This window comes from Sus scrofa, chromosome X (assembly GCF_054392235.1).
Source record: "Sus scrofa isolate SSC_HxYL_T2T_F1_AM1 chromosome X, Sscrofa_HxYL_maternal_Yorkshire_Landrace_v2.0, whole genome shotgun sequence".
NCBI classification, from domain to species: Eukaryota; Metazoa; Chordata; class Mammalia; order Artiodactyla; family Suidae; genus Sus; species Sus scrofa.
This window is the reverse complement of record NC_139401.1, coordinates 117853889-117879501: the sequence shown is the minus strand read 5'-3', so window position 1 is coordinate 117879501 and position 25613 is coordinate 117853889. Positions and strand designations below refer to the sequence as shown.

Below are 25613 nucleotides of genomic sequence, written 5' to 3'. Positions count from 1 at the left end.
ATAGGTGTTGCATAAAATTTGCTCATATATACGGTTACAAAAAAAAAATTCAACAAATTAGGAAAAGCAGAGAACATTGAGGCTACACACTCTGAACACATATCAATGCAATTAGAAATGAATGGTAACAGTTAACCAAAAGAATTTTTAACAATTTCTACAAAATCTAAAAATTTCCTCTCAATGACTCTAGGTTAAAGCAAAATATCAAAATTAAAACTGCCAACTATTTAGAAATGAACAGGAATGAAAGCATCATATAGCAATATCTATAGAGCATGGCCAAAATGACACTCAAAGAAAGCAGCCCAAATAAATTAGAAACTTCAAGATGTTAGTTAAAGAACAACAAATTTAACTCAGAAAAAGTAAAAAATATAAATATAAAAACATAATTCAAATACATTTTGAGAAGGACAAAACAAACAAAAAGAGGTAATATTGATCCAGAAAACCTAAAATAGTTTATTTGAGAAGGCTATTAAAGTAGGTAAACTTTTGGAAAAGTCTGAAGAAGGAAAATAGAAGGTATAAATGTTTGAAACAATAAACAAAATAAATACATATATGAAGGATATTTACTGGATTAAATGCAGTTATGCATTATTTTATGACACTAAAATTTTGAAAGTCAATAATTAATGAATTATTTTCCAAGAAAAGATGTATTGCTAAAATTGACTCGGAAAGATGTAGAAAACCTGAATGGAACAATAATATGAAAGGCAATCATAGATCTAACACTAAAAAAAAAGGCAAGGGGCCTCAAAGCTTAAATAGACAAGTTATGGCAATATTTAAGTAACACATAACTCTCATGCACTATAAAATATTCTGGAGCACAGAGAAAAAAGGAAATATTTTTCATTCATTTTGCAAGTCTAGTATAGCTTCGATTCCAAAACTTTGATTGGACAAATATAGCAGAAAAAAGAAAGCTGTGGGGCCAATCTTGCTTATGAACATAGATGCAGAATTCTTTTTTTTTTTTTTTTTGTCTTTTTGTCTTTTGTTGTTGTTGTTGCTATTTCTTGGGCTGCTCCCGCGGCATATGGAGGTTCCCAGGCTAGGGGTTGAATCGGAGCTGTAGCCACCGGCCTACGCCAGAGCCACAGCAACGCGGGATCCGAGCCGCGTCTGCAACCTACACCACAGCTCACGGCAACGCCGGATCCTTAACCCACTGAGCAAGGGCAGGGACCGAACCCGCGACCTCATGGTTCCTAGTCGGATTCGTTAACCACTGCGCCACGACGGGAACTCCCAGAATTCTAAATAGAATATTAGCACTTCAAATCCAGCAACGTATTAAAGAAAAATACAGGAGGAGTCATGACAAATAAGGTTTTTCCTATGAAATAAACATGGCTTAATAGTAGGTTATTTAGTAATGTAATTAACAACAATTATATCATCACCTCATTAAGGCTCCAAATTATTTCTTGAACCCAGCCATTCCCAACATGGCGCATATTTTAGTAGATTTTCTTTTAGTATTAATAAAATGTTTTTATTCACTGCAATGAGCTTACGGTTGTAACATATTTCCAAGTTATGCTTATTCATGTTGATTACACCTCATTTACCAGTTGAATGCGGTCCTTTGGGTTAATTAGTCTCAAGGACTTTCATTTCTCTTTTTCTAAGGCTGTTTTTATTGCCTTGGAGTTTAATTTCTACCTTATAGTTTATTTGATATCTCCACTAAAATTTTACTGGCATTTTTTTTTTCTGTGTTTCCTCAGAGCTCTTATATATGATTCAGCCATGTTTACACTCTTTAAAATTTTTTAGAACTTTGATTAAATTACTACCTAGGGAGTTCCCGTCGTGGCACAGTGGTTAACGAATCCGACTAGGAACCATGAGGTCGCGGGTTCGGTCCCTGCCCTTGCTCAGTGGGTTAACGATCCGGCGTTGCCCTGAGCTGTGGTGTAGGTTGCAGATGCGGCTCAGATCCCGCGTTGCTGTGGCTCTGGCGTAGGCCGGTGGCTACAGCTCAGATTCAACCCCTAGCCTGGGAACCTCCATATGCCGCAGAAGCGGCCCAAGAGATAGCAACAACAACAACAACAACAAAAGACAAAAGAAAAAAAAAGACAAAAAAAAAATTACTACCTAAGTGCGTATACTAATAAGTAGAGTCTTTGCTAAAAACCAAATGAACAAATAAACAAACTTTAAAACAGTCTCTATCAGTGTCAATATGTGACTGAATAATTTGAAATTCATTCAGAGGAGTGATTCCATGGAACTTTAGGTTCAGATGAACTTTTGGCAACATACCTTAGCATTGTACATAGACCTGTTTAACATACATTTTCCTAACAAAAAACTTAGGTATAGTTGGAAGAGGATGAAATAGCCTTAATTTGTGAAAAGTATCTACCATAAATATACAGCAAGTATCACATTTAATGATGAAATTGAAGAAATTCCATAAAAGTCAGAAACAAAAAAAAAGAATGCAAACTATAATTGCTTTTTTTTTTGCTTTTGTTTTAAACGATTTTTATTTTTTCCATCATAGCTGGTTTACAGTATTCTGTCAATTTTCTACTGTACAGCAAGGTGACTCAGTCACACATACATATATACATTCTTTTTCTCACATTATCATGCTCCATCATAAGTGACTAGATATAGTTCCCAGTGCTATACAGCAGGATTATAATTGCTTTTATTCGACATTGTACTGGAAGTCTAAGTCAATGCAACAGTACGAGAAAAATAAGTAAGAAATAGAAATATTAAGACAGAAGAGACAAAAATATAAGTTTACCTTGAAAAAGCCAAGTAAAACAATGATACCTTACTAAAACTCAAAAAGAAAGAGTGCTTTTTTTTTTTCCCCTTTTTAATCCCCAGGGCCTTTGGGCACATTATAGGCACTCAAGTAATATTTGCTGAATGATTAAAGCCAATGAAGCAACCAATTAGAAAATGTAATAGGGAAATGGATCTAATTTATAATAGGAAAAAAATGAAGTACTCAAGAAGAAATGTAATAAAATACTCAAACCTGAATAAAGCTAATAAGACATATTCAAAACCTATATAAAGAAAATTCTAACACTTTACTAAAGGTCTTTAACTAACTGAATAAATGAAGAGAATTACAATTTTCCTGGAGAATTACAATAGGGATGAATCACTTTTATAGAAACGTCATTTCTATTCAGATTATTCTATAAATTAAATGCAATTACAACAAAATTCCATGTAGGAATTTTTATAAAATCTGAATCTGATTCTAAACTCACCCAGAAAAGAAACTACATGAAAATAACAAAGACAATTTTGGAAAAGAAAAAAAAAGGGGGGGGGTTATTCTATCAGATATCAAAATGTGTTAACAAAAAGTAGCTATTCTGATAGCATAGTATTGATATAAGAATATCAAAGAGATCGATGAAGTATAACACAGGTTCCTAAATCAGATCTATGTAAATAACTGGAAATTCAGCATATGATTAATTAGGAAGCAAATCAGTGGGGAGAGGATGAATTCTGATAAACATTGGTGGTTGGGAAAAAGTATATGCAGACACATACACAGAAATTAAGTGACACTAGAGACAAAGACAGAAAATCTCTACCATACTATATAAACAAAATAAATTTCAAATGAATTAAAGAGCTATACTGAAAAGCAAAACTATTAAAATATTAGAAGAAAATCTGGTAGAAACCATTTAAAAAGGGAGAAAGACTTTTTAAGCAAGACTTAAAATCTGGAAATCCTTTTAAAAGATAGAGAAATTTGACAGGGTCAAGATTTTTTAACTTCTGGGCAATGATAGTTACCATAAACAAAGTTAAGAAATGAGATTGTAGTCTACAACTGCATAATTACAATTTAGTTATGATTTAAAGTTATAAACATGTGCATTTATACAAAAATAAAGTTATCCTCTATATCAATGTCAAAAAATGAAAAAAAAAAAGCCAACATCTATTAGAATAAATGGGAAAGGGATATGAATGAGCATCTGACCCAAACTAAAAAAAAAAAGAAAGAAATGCAAAGTGACAATGAGCAGTGGAAAAACTGCTCAAATTTACAAATAACCAGAGATGCCATTTTCACCCATAAGACTGGCAAATGAAACAGTGTTAATAAAGTTGCAATGAAACTGCTAGCATGTGTGTAGCTTGGTTTACAGAACTATTTGACAGCACTTAATAAAACTGAAATATTCAGACCCAGAAATTCCATGTCAGAGCATATTCCCTAAGGAAACACTTGCACATCTGTATACGAAGATGTCTAAGGTTGTCTATTGCAGCATTGTAATTGTGATCCTTTGTAAACAACCTATTTATTCATTAGTGAGAAAATAGCTAAGCAAATGATAGTATATGCACACTATGCACCAGTTATAAAAAAAATGAGACAGGTTTATATGTACCAACATGAAAATATCCCAAAGGCATGCTGTTGAATGAAAAAAAGCCACCTGCAGAACAACACGTATAGTCTGATAACATTTATTTTTAAAATGACTCCCATAAAACTATGTACATATATCTGTATGTCTATAGATACATAACAATCATCTCCCATAAAACTATGTACATATATCTATATGTCTATAGATACATAACAATCTTTAGACTATGCTAAAAATTTAATTTCCATCTTGGAAGAGATGAAGTAAGAAGTTGAAGGGGGGCTTTGGTATTGCTTAACATTTTTTACAGTGAGAAAAGACCTACATATTACTAGTGAAAATATGATGCAAATGAACCTCTCTATAAAACAGCCTCCCAGACATAGAGAACAGACTTGTGGTTGCCAAGGGGGAGATGGGTGGAAAAGGGAAGGATTGGGAGTTTGGGATTAGTAGATGCGAAGTAGTGTGTATATAGGATGGATAAACAAGGTCCTACTGTATAGCGCAGGGAACTATATTCAATATCCTGTGATGAACCATAATGGAAAGGAATATGAAAAAGAATATACACATACACAACCGAGTTACTTTACTATACAGCAGAAATTAACACATTGTAAATCAGCTATACATTTATATGTAATAAAATACATTTAAAAAATAAATACACATACAAAAAAGTGGCAGAGAGGGCAGTTATAAGATGTGCAGCTCTCACATTTTATGAGTGAAAAAATCAGAGCTTAGGAGAAACTGGGTGATGGTCTTCAGGTCCCACAGTTAATTAGTAGTAGAACTGGAATTGGAATCCAGATCCGTGGTCTCCCAGGCCAGGGAGTGCCACACAGGTAGTCATCTCTGTTATTACCCAGAATCTCTCCTGTTGCATCCAACAATAGAAGTCATTTTGTGACGTTACCAGGCTTGCCATTTGGGAATTTTAGACCAGTACTTTCTTTGTAAATGTGATATAAGCCAAACAGAACCTTTTGGCCCCTGTAGGATGGAACACAACAAAACATCCTTTTTTTTTTCTTACCACCTATTAACCTTAGGACAAATTACCTTGGTTATCACAATACTGGATGTTTTCTCTGTGATGTGCAAAGGGAAAACAATCCACAATAGACCTCATCTAACGCTTCATGCTGCTGAATGATTACTTTTATTAAATATGTTTCTGTTCTGGCTTTAGTATTTTGACTTATCTCCAAATTCCTCTGTACAATTCTGAAAATATTTTCATTTATACTTTCTGAAAACTTCTTTAGCCCCTGAATCCTGGCCTTTAAGAATTGAAGTACTAGATAAAGGATAAAAGATTCATTCTTTGGATCAACATTCTGGACCCTCCACAACATAGCCCCCAGACAACTACTGCAGGAATTCTTTTCCCTACTACCCTGCAAGAATTCTTGCCTCTTAAGTGGCATGGACACTGTCCACGGGGCACATCTTGTCCATTCTTACCTGAGGACATCGTTCAGACGTATATCTCCTTCCAGCTTGGAATATTCAACTTTATCCATTCATCCACGCCCATGGAAAAGCAGTATTATGATTAAAAGTACAGGCTCTGGATCAAGACTGAAATTCAAATGCTCCCTCTTACACTTACTGAGTGATCTGAAGAAATTTATTTAATGTATCTGGTTTTCAGCTTCTTCATCTTTAAAATGGCAATAATAGGAGTTCCCGTGGTGGCTCAGCAGTAACAAACCCGACTAGTATCCATGAGGATGCAGGTTCGATTCCTGGCCTCGCTAAATGGGTTAAAGATCCGGTGTTGCCTTGAGCTGGGGTGTAGGTTGCAGACACAGCTTGCATCTGGCGTTGCTGTGGCTGTGGTATAGGCTGGCAGCTGCAGCTCTGATTCAACCTCTAGCCTAGGAACTTCCATATGCCGCAGGTGTGGCCCTAAAAAAGGCAAGTTAAGAAAATAAAATAAAAATACCTGCTTCATATGGAGGTTCTGAGGATATATAACTCCAGTAGCGCAGTGTCTAAAGCATGGTGAGCCATTATTATCATCACTCATCTTTCAGCAATCTCCCCACAACCCTTTTATCTGCAAACATAAGCAAGAGCACATGTGATTACATGCGCATGTGAGCTGATACATGAGCTTACCTCCCCACAGAACGTGTGTGCGAGGAAAGGCTGATTTTCACCCTAACAAGCCAACCAGAATCAGGTCAGTCGTTCAATTACACAGTCATAATATCTTCCGAATTCATACCTTAAAGATGATGGAAGCCGATCTTCTTCAGTTCCTACCTCCACTCTGCATGGACTGGCCGTATTCAATGACTGACTGCAAAGGAATAGAGATGAGCTGAGCCAAAAGTACTTCCAGAAGGGAGGAGAAATTAGAGATGTCACCCCAAGCAGCGTGCCAGAGTTGGGATTTGATAGGGAAATGAAACAGCCTCTTTTACTCCAAAATATTTCCCTCAGGTCAAATGTACTGGTGCCTGAAATTTTCCCATTAGAATTTGAAGTCAAAGATCTGGGGCTGGGGGACTTGTTCCTGGGTATCTAAAAAAGTGAATTGTGAGCATGACAATTTTAAAAGAAGAATTTATGTCTCCAAATTGAGTGACTCGTCTTCATTAAGATGCAAATGCCTTATAAAAGGTACAACATTCAGTTGTTTTCATCCATCTACACTGCAGTGTGAATTTCTGTATCAGGTCTGTTCCAAGAAAAACAGCTAGAGAAAACAAGCTTTCAAAGAGGGAGATTAGAGAGAAGAAAAGGTCACTGCTGTGCATATGAGCATTTACCCCCAGGGAGAAGGACACAGGAAGGGGGTTGTATAGAGGAGAGCACTTAAAGATCATGTTCTAATGCAGGGACATTTATTTACAAAGCAGGTTAGTAAAAAAAATTGCATCCCACTTACTCCTTTTTGTACCAAGGCAATCTAAGCTCTCTAGACTGATCAGATATATTAGCACAGGACTATTTGTGTTAGAAGGGATTGCATTAGTCAGTTGTAGGCTAATTTCCTAGTATATTTCCCAGAATTTCAATAAGAAAGAGCATTTGGGCTTATATTTTTCTTTAAAGACACTGATTGATGATTCATACAATGAATGTACCTCCCCCAACCCACACACACAAAAGTCCTATTTAGAAAATAAAGAAGTGACTTTGAATATTTGCTACACATAAGAACCTGAGGAAGGAAGGGGAATGTGGGTACCTGGGAGCCAAGAAAGGTTGATTCCTACAAAGATAAACCTTCACAACTGGCCTCATTCCCCAACTCTGGCCAAAGTTTCCATGCTGCAAATCAGTCATAGTTGTATCACCATTCCTACCATATCGCATTGCCATTATCCACCAAAGTCTCTGAATACTCCAGAAAATCTACAGCAAAGCAGAGATTATGGCTTGATCATCAATGGATCCGCAACTCCTTCCATAGTGTCTGGTACCTGAGATACACTCAATGGAGTTGAGCAAATGAATGAATGTGTAAATAAAGGAATGAATGATTGAATAGAAATCAAGGAGCCCGAGTGGCCAGAACTCCTGACTCAGGTCATCCAGGGCCTATAGTGGGAACAGGATATTCTCCTGTGGGAGACTGAGAATGAATTACTTGCTATCACCCTGGGTGAAAACAGATTCGAGGCCTCAAGTTCAAGCATGGCTGCAAAGCTCCCGGAGCTGTAACAGTTGAACAGAATAAGTCTTTGAAGAGCCCTCTCCCACACATCAGCAGCCTTCAGGAGACAGCAACCATATCTTCTCTTGGTAACACATTGGCCTCAAACTCCCATAATCTCCTAAGGAGTGGAAGAAGAACCAGATTTGGAGCCAGAGGACAAGAATGCAAATCCTGATTCTGCACTTCTAAGCTCTAATTTCTTGGAGAGTCATTTTAATTTTGAGGACCTTGGTTTCATCACCGGTAGAATGGGAATGATTCATAAAGTCTACTCTGCTGGGCTATTTTTCAGATACAGTGAGTTAGCATATGCGAAGGCATAGAACAGAAATTTAGAAAATGTTACACCCTATCGTTTATCTGTTTCCTTCCATGATGCTGTTGATCTAGATTAGGAATCCCTTAGGGCCTCTGTGATTTCAGGGGCAGACATTTCATCAAATCTGACATCTCATCAAATCTGACATCTCAGATGTCAACAAAGTTCTTGGGACTACATGTGGGAGGAAGACGGGGACAGGAAGGAGCAAGGGGCGGAACCAAGGAGAAGTGAAAACAGGGAAATCTGGAGAAAGGAAAAAAAAAAAAATAGAAGACCATGAAAACTTTACTTGTGAAGGGAGGGAAGAGGAAGGCAGCAGAGAGATTTTGATATGGTAGAAGTTGTCGTTTAAGAGTGGTCAGGGGAGGAGTTCCCATTGTGCCGCAGTGGTTAACGAATCTGACTAGCAACCATGAGGGTGCAGGTTCGATCCCTGGCCTCGCTCAGTGGGTTAAGGATCTGGCGTTGCCTTGAGCTGTGGTGTAGGTTGCAGACGTGGCTTGGATCCCACATTGCTATGGCTGTGGCGTAGGCTGGTGGCTACAGCTCTGATTAGACCCCTAGCCTGGGAACCTCCATATGCCGCGGAAGTAGCCCTAGAAAAGGCAAAAAGACAAAAAAAAAAAAAAAAAAAAAGAGTGGTCAGGGGAGGGAGTTCCCATCATGGCTCAGTGGTGGCAAACTCTAGCATCCATGAGGATGCGGGTTCCATCCCTGGCCTCGCTAAGTGGGTTAAGGATCCAGCATTGCCTTGGGCTCCGGTGTGGGTCACAGACATGGCTCCAATCCTGCATTGCTGTGGCTGTGGTGTAGGCTGGCAACTACAGCTCTGATTCAACCCCTACCCTGGAAACCTCCATATGCCGCAGGTATGGCCCTAAAAAGCTAAAAAAAAAATAAAAATAAAAATAAATGGCCAGGGGAAGCTGGAAAAGTCCTTAGAGTAAGAAGAGCAGAGCTCCCTTGGCTTTGACTTTTACTCCTATCCATGATGGCTGCCATGAAATTGGACCCTGATCTACTAAGAGGGAATCAGCAGGAAGATGTCAGCCATACCCCTTCACAAAAGGAGGTGTGATATCCTGCCATATCACCCTCAGCACAAACACTGCCACCCCAAAGATTCTCCCAACCCCATGATGGGCTAGAATGGTTGGCTATGAGTTCAAGGCAGAGAAAGTAGGTCTATGCTAAGAAAAGGAGGGTCTGAAGATGATGGATTTACCTGATACTGACACCCAGCATGGCCCCACGTGGGTTTGCAGTCATGTCCGTAGATTCCCCTGTCCTCTCAGTTATGACCCTCCTCAAAGGGAGTTGGAGTAAGAGGCCTAACCAAATGGAGGGATGCTCTTCTCACATCAAGAGATTGGAAGAGTGTTCAAAATCATTCCCCAAGACTCACACAACAACTCTAAAGGTACCTCCACATCACTTTAATTCCCTAAGCATTCCACGATGTCCCTAAAAGACAAAGGTATACTGTCTCTTCCCTTAAAAAAAAAAAAAAAAAAAAAAAAAAAACCCCATATTCCTTCTCAAAGCTTCCCCTCCAGAGGCCTCTTTTGGGTCTGAGATAGCCACATGGTTGCCATGGGAACCTGCCCCTCATTTGTCTCTAATCATCTGTTCTAGAGGGATAAAACTTCGACTCTCATTTCTATTAGATGAGATCACATCAATCAGTCATACTAATTTCCTATAGTGTTTCTGAGAATTTCAGCTGGAAATAGCTTTTATGTTTTGTTAAAAGAAGCCGGGTGTTGATCCGCGTATTGCGCACCGCCACCATCCCTGCTTGCCCCTGTGAAAAGCTTTCTGTTTCGCACACTTGGGTCCAGTCAGATAGGGATTATAAAACTTCAGCCCCTCTAGAGTAGGTTTAATCTATCAAATGGTAAAGTGGAAACTTTTACATTGTCAAACTTCCAGGGGCTTTTTAAAAGTAGAAGCTAGAGAAACAAACAACTGCCATTAGGATTACAGGTGAACTATTCGTACACAAAGTCGCCAGAGATCCCCACACAGGTGTAACTGGCCTCAGGTCCCTGTGTGTAACGTCACACATTATTATGTCTGGGGAAAAGTATGTTTCCTGGCATCTTGGATTTGCTGTGAAAGGACGATGAGAAACCCTCAGCCTTTCCCTCTTGGCATCCTCTTCTGTGTGGTCCTCCTATTACTGGGAGCTGAAATCATTCTGACAATAGAATTACGAACAGTTTTGTGTCCGGAGACTTGGGGTGAGCTGGAAATCACAGCGTCCTCTCCCGGAGCTGGCTTTTGACTCTCCAGTTCAATTCCCTCTGGCTTCACGATGGAGCCCACAGTTGTCCTCCCTGCTTCTGTCCCCATCTACCCCCTCTGCTCTTCTTACCCCATCGCAGGCCTGAATAGTGCAAAACACTCCAGCTGCTGACCCATGAGAGTTCAAAGGCCATTCTGCTCCCTCACCCCCACCTTTCTGTCCTGCCCCATAGAGAGCATTGTGCCTAACACAAAGCCTCTTGTAGAAGCTTAATACATACAGACAATAAAGCCGGCACATTTGCATTTTCAATTTGGGGAGAAATTGGGTTAAGGGGAACTTCAATGCCTGAATATTGGATAGGGAGCAGGAATAGACTAAAAGACAGGGTCTTCAGGGCGATGCCAGAATTAGTGGCCCAAGGAGGCTGGACTCTGCTGACAAGGAGGAGCAAACAAGGAAGCCAGGGCCAGGAGAGGGAACGACAAAAGGGGGGTGCAGTTTGCATTAAGCTGGCTCTTCCTTGCGACTTATTTGAGATGCCGACAGAGTCCAATGCCCCAGCTTTAGAAAAGCCGTGCCCCCTCCGCATCTCACAAGGACAAAGATGAAGAAGAGAGGCAGATGGACGAGAGCTCCGGAACACTTTGTAGGGAAAAAACTTAGAGCGACCTGCAGTGGGGTGAATTTTATTAGCGAGCATTATCTCTCTTCCTTTCAGAAAATAACAAATGGCCTTAATAGCTTAAGGCATCGTTACAAACAAAATATATACTGCAACTTTCTTGTAACATTTTTCACTATAGAACAAAACAAGGCAGGTCTATCAGGAACCCCATTAAAGGAGCTTTAGTTACTGAAGTATCAAAAGCATCTTGCCATTAGGTGTTCCCAAGGCAAGAAACCAGAGGAAAATGTTATTGTGATGCCATAGGTAATAAAAGCATCTAACAAAATGAGATACTTTCCTTTGCAGCAGTGACTCCACAGGTTACTAGCAGGGCAAACACTTGCCCAGGCGCCCCTTATGGCCAAAAGCAAACAATCTGCCCAAGCAAGGGGAGCAGGACTGAGTCGAGGTCAATAACCTCTTCCAGATTAAATCCAAGCAAGGGCAGAGGAGGAAATGAACAAGCCCACAAATAAAACATCATATATCTATATGCTTATTTATTCCCGTTCTTAAAAAAAAAAAATTGAAATGGCTGACACTTGGGAAATTCTTGGTACAACTAGGCTAAAATCTGTTAGCAAAGAATAAAAGAAGTGCAAAGGGAAGGAGATAGGGACAAACAAAATAAACTAACCCCCCCCCTACATTTTCAGTATGCGAAAACAATCAAGCATCAGTTAAAAAGGATATCGAAAGTATAGTTGAACTGGTCTAGGGACTTAGTGGGATTTAGAACGTCAAAAATTTCTTACACCCCATCACAGCAGGCTTAGGGCGTTTCTGTGAAGCCCTCAGATCAGTAGATCTTCCTGGATTTCCCGGGGACAATTAGGCCTGTTTTTCTGCCTGAGTACTACCAGTTCCCAGAGCTTCTTTGTCTCTCACAAATCAGTTAAGACTCAGTAAGAAGACACATCTGAGGCCTGTTTCCTAAATATTCCTGGCTCTTCCTAACCCTGGCGGCCAGGCCCAATTTTTTTCTAATTTTTCTGCTGGAGAATGTCCTAACATGGTTCATCTTAGAATTTGATGGTGTCATCATTGTTGCCTGGGAATTCTCTAGATTCCCTGTGAGGTCCTTGGCCTATGGCTGGCCAGTCCCTCTCTTCAGAAGTTGCGGCTTGCCCTGCTTCCCTGGTCTGGAGTGAGTTCTGTGAGCTGCCCTGGGTTTTTTCCTCACCCCTGACACTTCCCCTCTCAGCAGACTCAGAACTCATTCAGCTGGAGAGTTTTTGTCAACCCTCTTGCAAGGGTGCGGAAGCGGGGGTACTTCTGTGTGATGGGTTTCACTGCTTTTATTGTCTGGCAAAAGAAAGCAGGCACGTTTACTAGGAGAAACAAACTTTTTCCTGGCTGCAATCTTGGAGAAGAATTTGTCATGAGGAGGAGCGTTGAACAATATAATAGACGATGTCCTGGAACAGGAACAAAATATGGGAAGCCAGCTGCTAACTCGACAAAAAACATCAGTGCACAACTGTGCATCTGGTGCTCATAAATCAAAACCTCACTGAGCTTATGATGCTGTTGCCGACACTCCAAGACCATGACAATTTAGTCTGGAGCCAGGCATGCTTCCACACTCCCATCCTAACCAGTGTTTCCATGATTTCAAAAACCTGAGCTCCCAAAATTCCTATTCTCCACTCTCTTCACCGGACTTTAGCTCAGACCTGCCAGATGCAATTAAAGCTATTCCTTGTGATGATCGGCAGGCAGAGAATCTTGTGGAAAGGGAAAGTTCCTGAGGGTCCCTATATCCTAGATAGGTAGCAATATTTAGTGCCAAGGAAAAGAAGCTAATTGTTATCAGGAAATGACTCTGTTGGCTCGTGGGCACTCTGCTTGGCAGACATCGCCACTTCCTCTCCTCCCCCAGACTGCTGGATGGAGAAGGCCTCTCTCTGTCCAGAAGTGGGCTGACATGAGGACGTCTCCTAAGGAAACCTCCTCCTTTTCTCCACTTTTCTACTTATCTTGGGATTCACTTTATTGTACCTTAACTTCCTAACAAATAGGAGGTGCCTCATGGGCCTTAAGGCTAGGGAAGGGGATAGGTAACGTGGAGATGGAGAGGGAGACGAGAGTTCGCCTAGAGAGGCATTCTAGTCACCTCTCTTTCTGGAGCCACATTCTCAGCCTTTCCTCCTCTGCTAGAGATACCACCCAGGCCAGACAAAAGAACAATAAGGCGATCATTTCAGAAAAAAAGAAAGGGAGAAATGCTCACCTCTAAGTCCTACGTTCCTTTACCTCCCTCTGGAGGGGTGGTGTGCAAGTAAAGAGACGTTGCAGGAAGACTCAGGAAGCAGGAACTACTAGCCCTGTACTTGACTTCATTTCAACACAATTCAAGTTTTCATCACTCTTGTAACTTCATCCAGGCTTGTGTCTTCTATTCTGTCTCTAACTCTTGAAGTCCTAGTTCATCTATTCCAGAGACGAAGGACTAGTCCCTGCTATAAGCGTGCAATTGAGCATCTTGGATGTTGTGGTCAGTTGAGTAATGGCCCCTAAAGATATCTAAGTCTTAATCCCTGGAAACTGAATGATATGTAACAAAAGAGATTTTGCAGGTATGATTAAGTTAATGATCTTGAGATGCAAGATGTCAAGATGCCATGACAGAAACAAAGAAAAATGTGAAGATGATACACTTCTGGCTTTGAAGATGGAAGGAGTGGCCACAAACCAGGGACTACAAGGAATGCATAACTTCGAGTTGGAGAAGGCAAGGAAACACTCCCCTCTAGAGACTCTGGAGGGGAAACCGCTCTACGGACACCTCGATTTTAGCTCAGTGAAACTAATTTCAGACTTCTGGCCTCCAGAACTATAAGAGAATAAACTTGTGTGGCTTTAAGCTACTAAATGTTGTAATAATTTAATTAGAACCATAGGAAACTAATCCTGGAATCCTCTTTTCTGCATATGTCAGGAAAATTAGCCTATGCCGGTTTTTTTCCCATGACATGAGAGATGCCCCCCTAGGAAGGAGGAGTCAGGGATCTACCTGAGAATATGGGAAAAGTGAGGATTTGGCCAGGGGTAAATTGTAGAGAGCCTCAGAATCGCAGAAAGAGGTTATCGAAGACAAAGAAAGGAGTTTATGAAGGAGAAGGTGATGTCTTAAGAGGGGCGACATTTGAAGGAGTGGGCCGATTTGTGGGGAGAGGCTGTGAGGATTCACAGGCACGTGGATGGAGGAAAGGTTTCTCTGCAGCCCTTGTGTTCCTTCCATACAACAGTGTAATGCGATGAGATGTGTTTTTAAAACTCGGATGAGGCCTAAGTTGAAATCACAACTTTGCAATGTTAGGCAAGTCCCTTTGCCTCTTTGAATTTTCATTTCTTTCATCCCTACGGTATATCAGAATAATGGTGCTTATTTGGTAAAGTCGTTTGAGGGAACTAAATGAAATAAAGGACAGAACATCACTGTGGCTGGCAGGTAGGAAGACCTTAATTAATTTAAATTAGTGTCCCTGGCCTCTTCGTCCTCAGAGAACTCCTTTAAAGCACTCTGCTTGCCTGTTACTCCATTTCTTCTTTCTTGTTCCTTTTACCTTGGAAGCAGGCGATGACCTCTGTACCACCTGCACACAGACAGTGTGGAACTTGGCATATGATCCCAGGCTTAGATTTGGGAACATTAGAAGAAGTGAACTGAGAACAGATGTCCAGGGCCTAGAACTGGCTGAGAGAAGAGGCGATCAGGCGCAGTCACAGGTTACCATGGCAACTAATTCACATCTTCTGAGCTTGAGACACCTGACTCGGGAGAGGGAGGGTGAGAGAAGGACAGAGAGAGCAAGAGGGCTTGTGCTGCAAGGTTCCGGTTTGGGAGTAAGGGAGAATCTGGCAAAGGTTAGAGCCTCCACATTCAACTTGGTGTCTTTGAAATTTGTCTTACCCTCTGGGGCTCAGTCCACCTTGGTTAGAATCTCCCCTCCCAGAATTGCTTCTACTTAGAGCAATGATTCGAAGTCAGGGAGAGGCCTCATTTGGGGAAAAGATGTTAAGGGGACATTGAGGTGACACTAGGGGTGGGGCATTCCAGGCCTCCTTGCATGGGGAAGAACTAGAGTCATAGATCATTGCCTCAAACCTCTGAACATTCCCCATGAGAAGGGAATTAGAACTGGAACCCAGGTGAGTGGGGATAGTTCTTGGTCTGTATCCCTGAACTGGATGGCTGAAGTCACTGAGGCACCTCAGGCATGAACACTTCTTTGAATATTTAATACGTCCTCTGCAGTGAAAAGTTAGCTTGTTACAGAAATAGTTTTAGAGTTCTGTGCATACATGCCTCTGTGTGCACATGTGTGTATATGTGTGCATGGGTGTGTGTGAAATATGAATTAGACAGAAGAAAGGGTGGGGGAAAAAACTGTAACTGCAATGTATACATCTAAGGATGACCTGACCCCCTTGCTGTACAGTGGGAAAATAAAAAAAAAAAAAAGAAATATGAATTAGAGTGTTGTCTATAATAAGTGAGAGGATTTAAAAAGGAGGTGAGTGGTTACTGCTAAAACAATAGTTGTGGAGTTCCTGTGGTGGCACATCGGAAACAAATTCGACTAGGAACCATGAGGTTGAGGGTTCAATCCCTGGCCTTGCTCAGAGGGTTAAGGATCTGGCATTGCTGTGGCTGTGGTGTAGGCCGCAACTGTAGCTCCAATTCGACCCCTAGCCCAGGAACCTCCATATGCCATGGGTATGGCCCTAAAAAAAGAAATAAATAAAAACGCATTCCTAGTGGATATCATTTATGTTCAGAACTTTACATGAATCATTGATAATTCTCACTATCTTGCATTTTACAGATTAATAACTTGAGGATCAGAATTTACTTGTACAAATTCATGCCAAGACCAGTCAGTGCATGGAAGACAATTTTTTTAGGGTATTTTTTCCTTCTTTTTTTTTTAATTTGTTATATTTGATTTACAATGTTCTGTCAATTTTTGCTGTGCAGCAAAATGACCCAGTTATACATTTATATATGTTCTTTTTTCACATGATCCCCCATCATGTTCTATCACAAGTGATTAGATAACATTGCCCTGTGCAATACAGCAGGACCTCATTGCTTATCCATTCCAAATGCAATAGTTTGCATCTACTAACCCCAAACTCCCAGTCCCTCCCACTCACTGTCTCTCCCCCTTGGCAACCATAAGTCTGTTCTCCTTGTCCATGAGTTTGTTTCTTTTCTGTAGATAGGTTCATTTGTGCCATATTTTAGATTCCAGATATAAGTAACTTACTTCACTTAGTATGAGAGTCTCTAGTTCCATCCATATTGCTGCAAATGGCATTATTTTGTTCTTTTTTATGACTGAGTAGTATTCCATTGTGTATATGCACCACGTCTTCTTAATCCATTCATCTATTGTTGGACATTTAGGTTGTTTCCATGTCTTAGCGATTGTGAATAGTGCTGCAGTTAACATAGGGAGCATGTATGTTTTTCAGTGAAAGTTTTGTCCAGATATATGCCCAGGAGTAGGATTGCTGGATCATATGGTAGTTCTATATTGAGCTTTCTGAGGTACCTCTATACTGTTTTCTATAGTGGTTGTACCAATTTACATTCCTACCAAGATTGTAGAGTGTTCCCTTTTCTCCACACCCTCTCCAGGGTTTTTTATTTGCAGACTTAATAATGATGGCCATTCTGACTGGTGTGAGGTGGTACCTCATTGTAGTTTTGATTCGCATTTCTCTGATAATTAGTGATGTAGAGCATTTTTCCATGTGCTTGTTGGCCATCCATATGTCTTCTTTAGAGACACATCTATTTAGGTCTTCTGCCCATTTTTCAATTGGGTTGTTCTTTTTTTTGCTGTTGAGTTGTATGAGTTGTTTGTATATTTTGGAGATTAAGCCTTTGTCGGTTGCATCATTTGAAACTATTTTTTCCCATTCCGTAGGATGTCTTTTTTTTTTTGTGGTTCCCTTTGCTGTGCAAAAGCTTGTAAGGTGTATTAGGTCCCATTGGTTTATTTTTGTTTTTATTTCTATTGCTTTGGGAGACTGACCTAAGAAAACATTTGTATGGTTGATGTCAGAGAGTGTTTTGCCTATGTTCTCTTCCAGGAGTCGTATGGTGTCTTATGTTTAATTCTTTAAGCCATTTTGAGTTTATTTTTGTGCATGGTGGTAGGGTATGTTCTAGTTTCATTGAGTTACATGCAGCTATCCAGTTTTCCCAGCACCTCTTGCTGAAGAGACTGTGTTTCCTTGAAAATTCAGAATGCTTCTAGTTTAAGGCCATTTGTCCATCTCCATATATTTTAGTACCTTTAGGTGGCCTCTTTTCTCAATTTTTTTTTATTTTCCAAAGAAGTAGATATCACCTCCATATTTGCCAAAGCAAACATTCTACCTAGCTCTTGGACCTACCCTTTCTCGTATTCATCAGACTCTTGTTCCTGTCACTATTACCCTTGACCTGACCCAAAATATTTAATCTCTACATCTGCACTAGCGATTGTTAGTTAAATTTTTTTTCTTCAGATAAGAATATTTTAGGATCATGTCTACCATAAGAAGACTTTCAATAGTCCCAGCCCCCTTAAGTATTTATTTTACTCCTTTAATTTCACCACAAAAATTCTCCTGGGCATTTTCTACACGCACTGTCTCCCATGTGGGACTTCTCTCTCTCTCTTCTTTACCCCTTTGAAATCTGGCTCTATTATGGAACAGCTCCTTGTCAATCACTAAAGATCTTCCAATTACTCAAATCAGGAGTATTTTCTCATCTTTCTTTTTCTCTGACCTCTCTACCATACTGACAATGTCAATCACTAAACCTTCTTGAAATCCCTTTCTCACAATTTCCTGTTTCTCTTCCCTCCCCAATGGCATCTCTCATCTACTTCCATTATAACCATCACTCCTTGCCTCATCAATTCAATGGAGGTATTCCCCTAAGCTTTTACCTTTGGCTGTTGTCTCTACACAAGTTGATCTCATTCATTTCTATAGTTGCAAGTATCATTTTTTAGAAATTTCTCCTGTGGGATGGACTGGAAATTTGGGGTTAATAGATGCAAACTATTGCCTTTGGAATGGATAAGCAATGAGATACGGCTGTATAGCACTGGGAACTATATCAAGTCACTTATGATGGAGTATGGTCATGTGAGAAAAAGAATGTATACGTGTATGTGTGACTGAGTCACCTTGCTGTATAGTAGAAAATTGACAGAGCACTGGAAACCAGCTGTAATGGAAAAAATAAAAATAATTTAAAAAAACAAATAAAATAAAGTCAAAAAAAAGAAGAAATATCTCCCAATTTCAATCTCAAGTCCAAATTTCTCTCCACAGTAGCAATCCCACAACTCCGTGACTGGCTTCACCATTCTTCCAATTAGAAAATCTTCCAAATCTCAGTATCCCTTATTTAATCTCTACCCCTCTCTCTCCCTTAACACCTACATCCAGTTAGTCATAAACTTCTTTTTCTTTTCCCTTCACAATGTCTCTTCTCTGTCCATTCTCCTCTTTGGATTTCTTAGTTCAAGTGTATAATACACTACCTTACACATGGACTCTTATATTGCAATAGCCTCTTAACTGCCTTCATTTTCTCTCCCTTCCCATCCATCCTCTGCACTACTGACAGATTAATCTTCTTAAAGCACCACTTTCGCTGTCATTCCTCTACTTAAAAATTTCCATGGTTTCCCATTGTTTACAGGATCCAATCCCTATACCTGACACTGCCAATAAGACGGCTGCAGCTGTCATTCCTCCTTTCCATAGGCTTTGTGCTTGAGCCACATTATGCTGTCATGCCTTTCCATGACCTGACTTGCAAATAGTCTTTTGGTGAGTTGCATGCATGGACTCTGGACTCAGATCGGCTCAAGTTGGAAAGCTGGCTTTGCCACTTCATCCTTGTGTATCATTGTACAAAATTGTATAGCCTCTCTGCTGTCAGCTAAAAAAAAAAATAGGGATAATAAGTGGAATCCTGCCTCATTGGCTTATTATATGGATTAAATGAAATAATGCATCTAGAGTGCTTAGCACAGTACATTAAAAAACAGAAAAAGAGGGGAGGCAGGAGTTTGCTATCATTTTATCCATATTATATCCCCTCCTTGGTCTGTTTGCTCAGTCCATTTCTTCTGCCTTGAATGTCCTCTCCCAATCTCACCTACTGAAGTCCTTTTCACCCTTTAAGGAACACCTCAAATGCTACCTCCTCTAGGAAGTCTTCTCTGCTTACTCTAACTTAAGCACTTTGCTTGAATCTCTCTCTTGGCATTTTTTATCCCGCTCTGGAATAAAGTCATCAGTTTCCTGTGCCACCTGTGCCAAAAGACTGAAAGCTCTTTTCTTTTCTTTTCTATTTTTTAGGACTGCACTTGCAGCATATGAAGTTCCCAGGCTAGGGGTCAAATCGGAGCTACAGCTGCCAGCCTATACCACAGCTGCAGCAACGCAGGATCCAAGCTGCATCTTCAAACTATGCCACAGCTTACGGCAACGCCGGATCCCCGACCCACTGAGGCCAGGGATTGAATCTGCATCCTCATGGATACTTGTCAGATTCAGTTCCATTGTGCTACAATGGGAAGTCTGAAAGCTCTTTTCTATCTTGTGTTCTAATTGTCTGTATCACCCACTGCACATACCACAGTAGGGGTACAGAAGAGGCACTTACTGTCTGTTGCTTGACTATGGCTGGAAATCATAAGATTAAATGGAGAAGGCTCAGAGATTGATAAACCATGACTATGGATTGATTAAAGTTGCTAGTGGTGGCGCTAGCGCCCTCTTTCTTTTCTTTCTTTCTTCCCCTATCTCCTACTCTCACATTTTCTTTACCGTCTTGTTCTTCTCAGGTTCTTACTCTTGCTAGTGTTCACCATGGCCATTATTTAATCCTGCTGATGGCCCTTCAAGGGAAAGAGGTTCCTATGACAACCTCAGATCTTGCCCTTTTGTCCTTACCACTTAAGCTTTGATGAAAACCACCCTCCTGTCTACTACAAATTCTTACAAGAGGGGTTCATTAAACTTATGATCCAATTCTCTCTCTGGAACCTATGATAAAAAATACAGAGCAGGAAATTAGACTCTTTATGTAACGGCACTTACTAGTCAGCCCAGATACAAATCACCACTTTATATCAGTAACATTCTTCAGCTCTTGAAGATTGCCTAGCCCAAACTTTGCTTTTAGTCTACAACTAAACTTTGAGAACTAGCCTCAGATTTTCAAATTTTCTTTCCTTGGCATCTCCAAAGTTAAGTCCTATTAAGTACAAAATCGTGCCCATGTGGAACCACCTGTAAACTTGATTGGTGTCCTCTGAATTTTCAACAATTCACCAAGCCATATGATTACAGAGACTAATAAGATATGGTCAGCCCTTTGCCCCCAAGAAATGCACAGTCTTGTAAATGAAGTTTTTATGAACTTTAAATTTTACATGCCACTTGGTGAGAAATATTGGTTCTCTCAGCTCCTGACTCCTGATCACAACATCAGCATCACTCTGGCATTCCAGCTGCATTTGCAGTGAATGAAATTGTTTACCTTTTTTTCATCAAAGAAACAAAAGGAGAGAGGAGAGAAGGAAATAATATTTGTTTCACACTTATTTTAGCAAATGTTTTGCATAAAAGGCATCTGCATTTAAACCCTTCAACAACTTAATGAGGTAGGTATTGTACCCATTTTACAGATGAGGTAGCTGAACTTCATTTATCCAAGGTCACCCAGCTATCAAAAGGCCCAGTTGAGATTTGATGGGTTATTGCTGGCTTCAAAGCACATATTCTCTCCATTCTACTATACTACTACCCCTGTGTAAATCAATACCTGTATTCCAGGGTAAATCCCTTTTTTCTCAACACTTACACAGTGGATGTGAGCCCTTTCCTATAGACTCTGGCATGACATTTCCATACTGCTACCCCTTCTGTGATCTTCTACGACCAATGGAGGTCAGAATACTGTCTTTAACTTGCTAGTCTACTCTGAAATAAGTCCTCTGGGTGGGCATCACCTTTGAGAAACTTATAATCTATCTTCTCTAACACCTGATCACTCCCCAGAATGAATTCCCTCAATGTTATATGTTTTCAACAAATGCATGGGAAAGGCCCTAAAAATACACCTAGTGAATTTCCAAAGGCTGCATTCTAGGAAGAATGAAGCCCGTTTTTACTCCTAATGTCTTCTTTAGAGAAAGAAGTAACAGAGTTCTGTGAAGAAAAAAAAAAAGAAGTGTGCTTCTTGAATTTGTCTTACTAAAGCGATTTTAGGAATGTAGTGGTAGATGTTTCCATGATGCTATCTGAAACCCAGAGAAATCTAAGATCTTGTGTTACTAGATTACAATAATTGGGAATAAAGTTCAGTTTAAATTACAGGAATAACTCTATTTAAGAAAAACCAGGAGTTCCCATTGTGGCTCAGTGGTGATGAACCTGACTAGTATCCTTGAGGATGCAGTTTGATCCCTGGCCTCACTCACTGGGTTAAAGGATCCAGTGTTGCCATGAGCGGGGTGTAGGTTTCAGACGTGGCTTGGATCCTGTGTTGCCATGTGGTTGTGTTGCTGTGGCTGTGGTGTAGGCCAGCAGCTGCAGGTCCAATTTGACCTCTAGACTGGGAACTTCCATATGCCGCAGGTGTGGTCCTACAAAAAAAAAAAAGAAAGAAAGAAAGAAAGAAAGAAAGAAAGAAAGAAAGAAAGAAAGAAAGAAAGAAAGAAAGAAAGAAAATATATTACTTAAAAATCTATACTTATAAAACAGAGATATAGCAATGACAAGTAGCCATATTACAAAATATCCTTTACTCTTCCAAACTTTGCTACAGAACTTCATTCCTTAGAAAACCCACCTAATACATTTGAAATTAGAGTAGTTTTTAAAAAGTTAAAAGACAGAGACTTTTTTAAGGAGCACACTTATTATTATATAATTCAAGATGTACCCATAGTGGGACTATGCCTACAGCAGGAATTCAGTAAATATTTTCTGACTGAACGATAGAGTGGAAATCTAAAATGCAACTATCTTCCTCTTGAGTATATTCAGTGACTTAACAGCTTTAAAGGTTGTCAAATGTCTGAGGTATTTGCTTTAATGAATAGACGTAAATCACTTGTAATCAGCAATATTGGTTTATACTAGGTGTGCTCAATTCTCTTGAGGAGGTTAAGGATGACCCCTGCAACCTTGTTCACGATATTAATTTTCTCAGTAAATTTTTCCTTCATAGCTGGTACAGTAGTGAGGCTCTGGAGATCATTATTCAGAGGATTCCCAAATTCATAATGAGTTCAAGAAATTAACCACAAATCAAAGCCTGAAAAGAAGGAAATATAGCTTCAGATCAACCTTTTCCAATAGTCCAGTCAGTGTTGCTGAGGATTAGCCCTGTTCATCACAACAGAGAAATCTGGCTTTCAGAATAGTAATTGGCTCCTCTGAACCTACAAACTTCTGAGTTCAGGACTTGGAAAGAAATTTGTTGGTATGAGAACTTCTGGATGCTCTTTGTAGACTCGACCATTTTAACTTTCCCGGTGGAGGGGGGAAATATTACCATTGGGAGACAGGCTTAAGGGAAACTGATTTTCATGAGGCCAACATATTGAGCAAACAAGCAGGACCTGACTCCCTAATGGGAGGAGGCTATGGCAGGATAAGTTGAGCAGTTAGAGCAGCAGCTAGACCGAGAATGATCTTGATGGCGGATCCTGATTCGTCCATCCTGTCAAGACGAACGAAGCATCCAGATCACCGATTCATGGGCTAACCCCTCAGGAGAGGAAAAGGACCATGAGAGGTAAGAAAGATCTCTCTGGACTTCTGTCAAGATTGGCCAAGATAGAGCTTGCCGACTTTGGCCGGGATGGGAAAAAAAGTTACACCAATAAAGCTTTATTAAGATCATTCTGGGTATCATTTCATATGCTAGATATGTGAAGAAGATCAGAGGAAAACAACAGAAAAACTACAAGATTGCACCTGCCTTTGAGGCTCTAACAATTTTGTGAGGGCGATGACACATAAAACAACTTAAGAGTAATCGCACACACGCACACATTGTAAAATGAAAATGAGATTGAACGCTTACAGAGCGCTGGGCATCTCACCCACACTTCATATGGATTTTCTCATTCAACCTTAATGAGAACACTATGAGGTAGTTTTATTATTATAATTATTCTTTATTTTACAGCTGAGAAAATTGAAGCACCAAGAGGTTATTTGCTCAGAGTCACACAGAGAATATGCAGTGGTGCCAGAACTCAGACTCAGGTCTGTCTGACGCAAAAGACCATACTCTTAACAACTACAATATTCTACTCTGTGGCATAATAAAGCCTCTGGCACAGACCAAAGATTACTGTTACTGTTACTATTGCAGCTTCCTAACCACTGTAAATTTGTCATGATCACAGAAGAAGAGGAGTCTAGGAGCAGAAAGCTTCAAAAAGAAAATGCGAGTGGTGACAGATAGTGCTCTTGAATGCTTCAGGGTGGGGATTAGAGAGCAGTGAGTAGGAGGGTACTGAGGTTTTCTCCATTGTTAGAGTCAAACACCAGGACGATGAGTGAAAGATGCAAGAAAATAAATGTCACCACTATTCAAATGCATAACATCATGAGCGTATGAACAGGTAAGTGTTAGAATAATGGATCAGGATGTTTCAGTTCTCCTGCATATAAGGAAATGGAGCAGGCATAGAAAGTCTAGCAAATGCTCTTTCTTGACTCAGAGGACAAGATGAACATGAGAAGTCAATTAGAAAACTATAACTGGTTAAAAAGTAAACTCCTTATTCAATTTGGGTATTTGGCATTATGGAGACCAGGGTTTTCTGGAATGGTTTATTGGTGGAATGTTTTCTGAATTCCACTGATTTCAGATTTTTTCTATAAGGTAATAACCATAATTAGAGTCTACATTGATAGGGTAATTGAGAAACTTAGGTGCTTATACAGATTATTTAGACCCCCCCAAATGTTTATATGCAATATCTTGACAGTTGGGACCAAAAGGATGAGCCTGTAATTCCTTACACAACTTACTAAGGTAATTGTTGCCATTCCTCACATTTAGGCTAGATATGTCACATAATGACACATCACATATCATTTGGCCCAAGACATTTCCCGGCCCATTTCATTGTCTGTCGTGTTGACAAATGGAACAGAACTGGGCAAAAAAACATCTGGCACCAAAGAATATAGCTGAATTAGAAATATCTGTCACCAGGTCTCAATAATGCCTATCTCCCAGTCTGTTTCTGGGTCTCAATAATGTTTGTTTCAGGCATCTCAGCAATGCCTATCTCCAGGTTTCAATAATGCCTGTCTCTAGGTCTCAAGGTAGCCAAACACAAATAACAAAATCATTCCCCTGGACACCAAGGAGTTTCTTGCATTAATGTACAATTCCTTTAACAAGTGAGCTGTCTGTAATGTTCCACGAGTTGTGTTCAAAGGAAAATAAACTTTTAATCAAATTTTCTTGCCACATAGCACAAACTTGAATTATTTCAGAAAGACACTGCTTAGAGAGAAAGCTGACTCAAAAAATCAACTGCATTTTTTGGTAGAAGAGCTAGTATGGTATTAGTTAAGAACTTCTTTTCTGCTCTGCTCTGTCTCTGGGTAGTTTTCCTGATCCCCAGCCTAGTATCTCTCGAATATCACTTTCAGGAACAGATATATGTACATTTGGACCAAGGGATGGTCTAAATAGTGAAGATGGGGCTACCAAGATAATCTTCTGTCCCTACCAATTACCCCTGATATCATTAAACAACTACCCCTAACATCAATATAGCATAACTTTGGGGAGAATAAAGATCTAAGGGCACATTTGAGTGTTTTTTACTTGTTGCTTACACTTTTTTTTTTTTTTAATGGAGAGAGCTGAGGGCCCGAAGAAAAGGAAGGCACTGGGTTTCTAACTGTCTTAGGAGGTATGGCATGATGATTTAATATATTTATACTTTAGGAAATGATTACCACAATCAAATTAATGAACACGTCCATCACCTCACAGTTACCTTCTTTTGTGTGTGTGGGATGAGAACACCTAAGATCTACTCTCACAGCGAATTTCAAGTGTGCAGTGCAGTATTATTGACTAGAGTCACCACGCTATGCATTATTCTACTTATAATGGAAAGTCTGTACCCTTTGACCAACGTCTGCCCATTTTCCCCACCCCACCCACCCAGCCCCTGGTAATCACAGTCCTAATCTCTGGTTCTATGAGCTCATCTTTTTTA

The 25613-nt window shown here is 40.0% G+C and overlaps 1 long non-coding RNA gene across 3 annotated transcripts in view; it reads right to left on the bottom strand.

Moving 5' to 3' along the window:
• Positions 1 to 2482: 2482 nt before the first annotated feature.
• Positions 2483 to 25613, bottom strand: part of LOC110257808 (uncharacterized) — a 54361-nt gene continuing 31230 nt past the window's right edge. For 2 of the 3 annotated variants that reach the window (XR_014834628.1, XR_014834630.1), the window contains 3 exons: positions 6637 to 6711; positions 6352 to 6465; positions 2483 to 5393 (listed from right to left, as the gene is read on the bottom strand). This is a non-coding gene — a long non-coding RNA (uncharacterized LOC110257808). Of the gene's footprint in view, positions 5394 to 6351; positions 6466 to 6636; positions 6712 to 18795; positions 21996 to 25613 lie in introns of those variants that run through there. The other variant, XR_014834629.1, reaches the window with a different exon arrangement.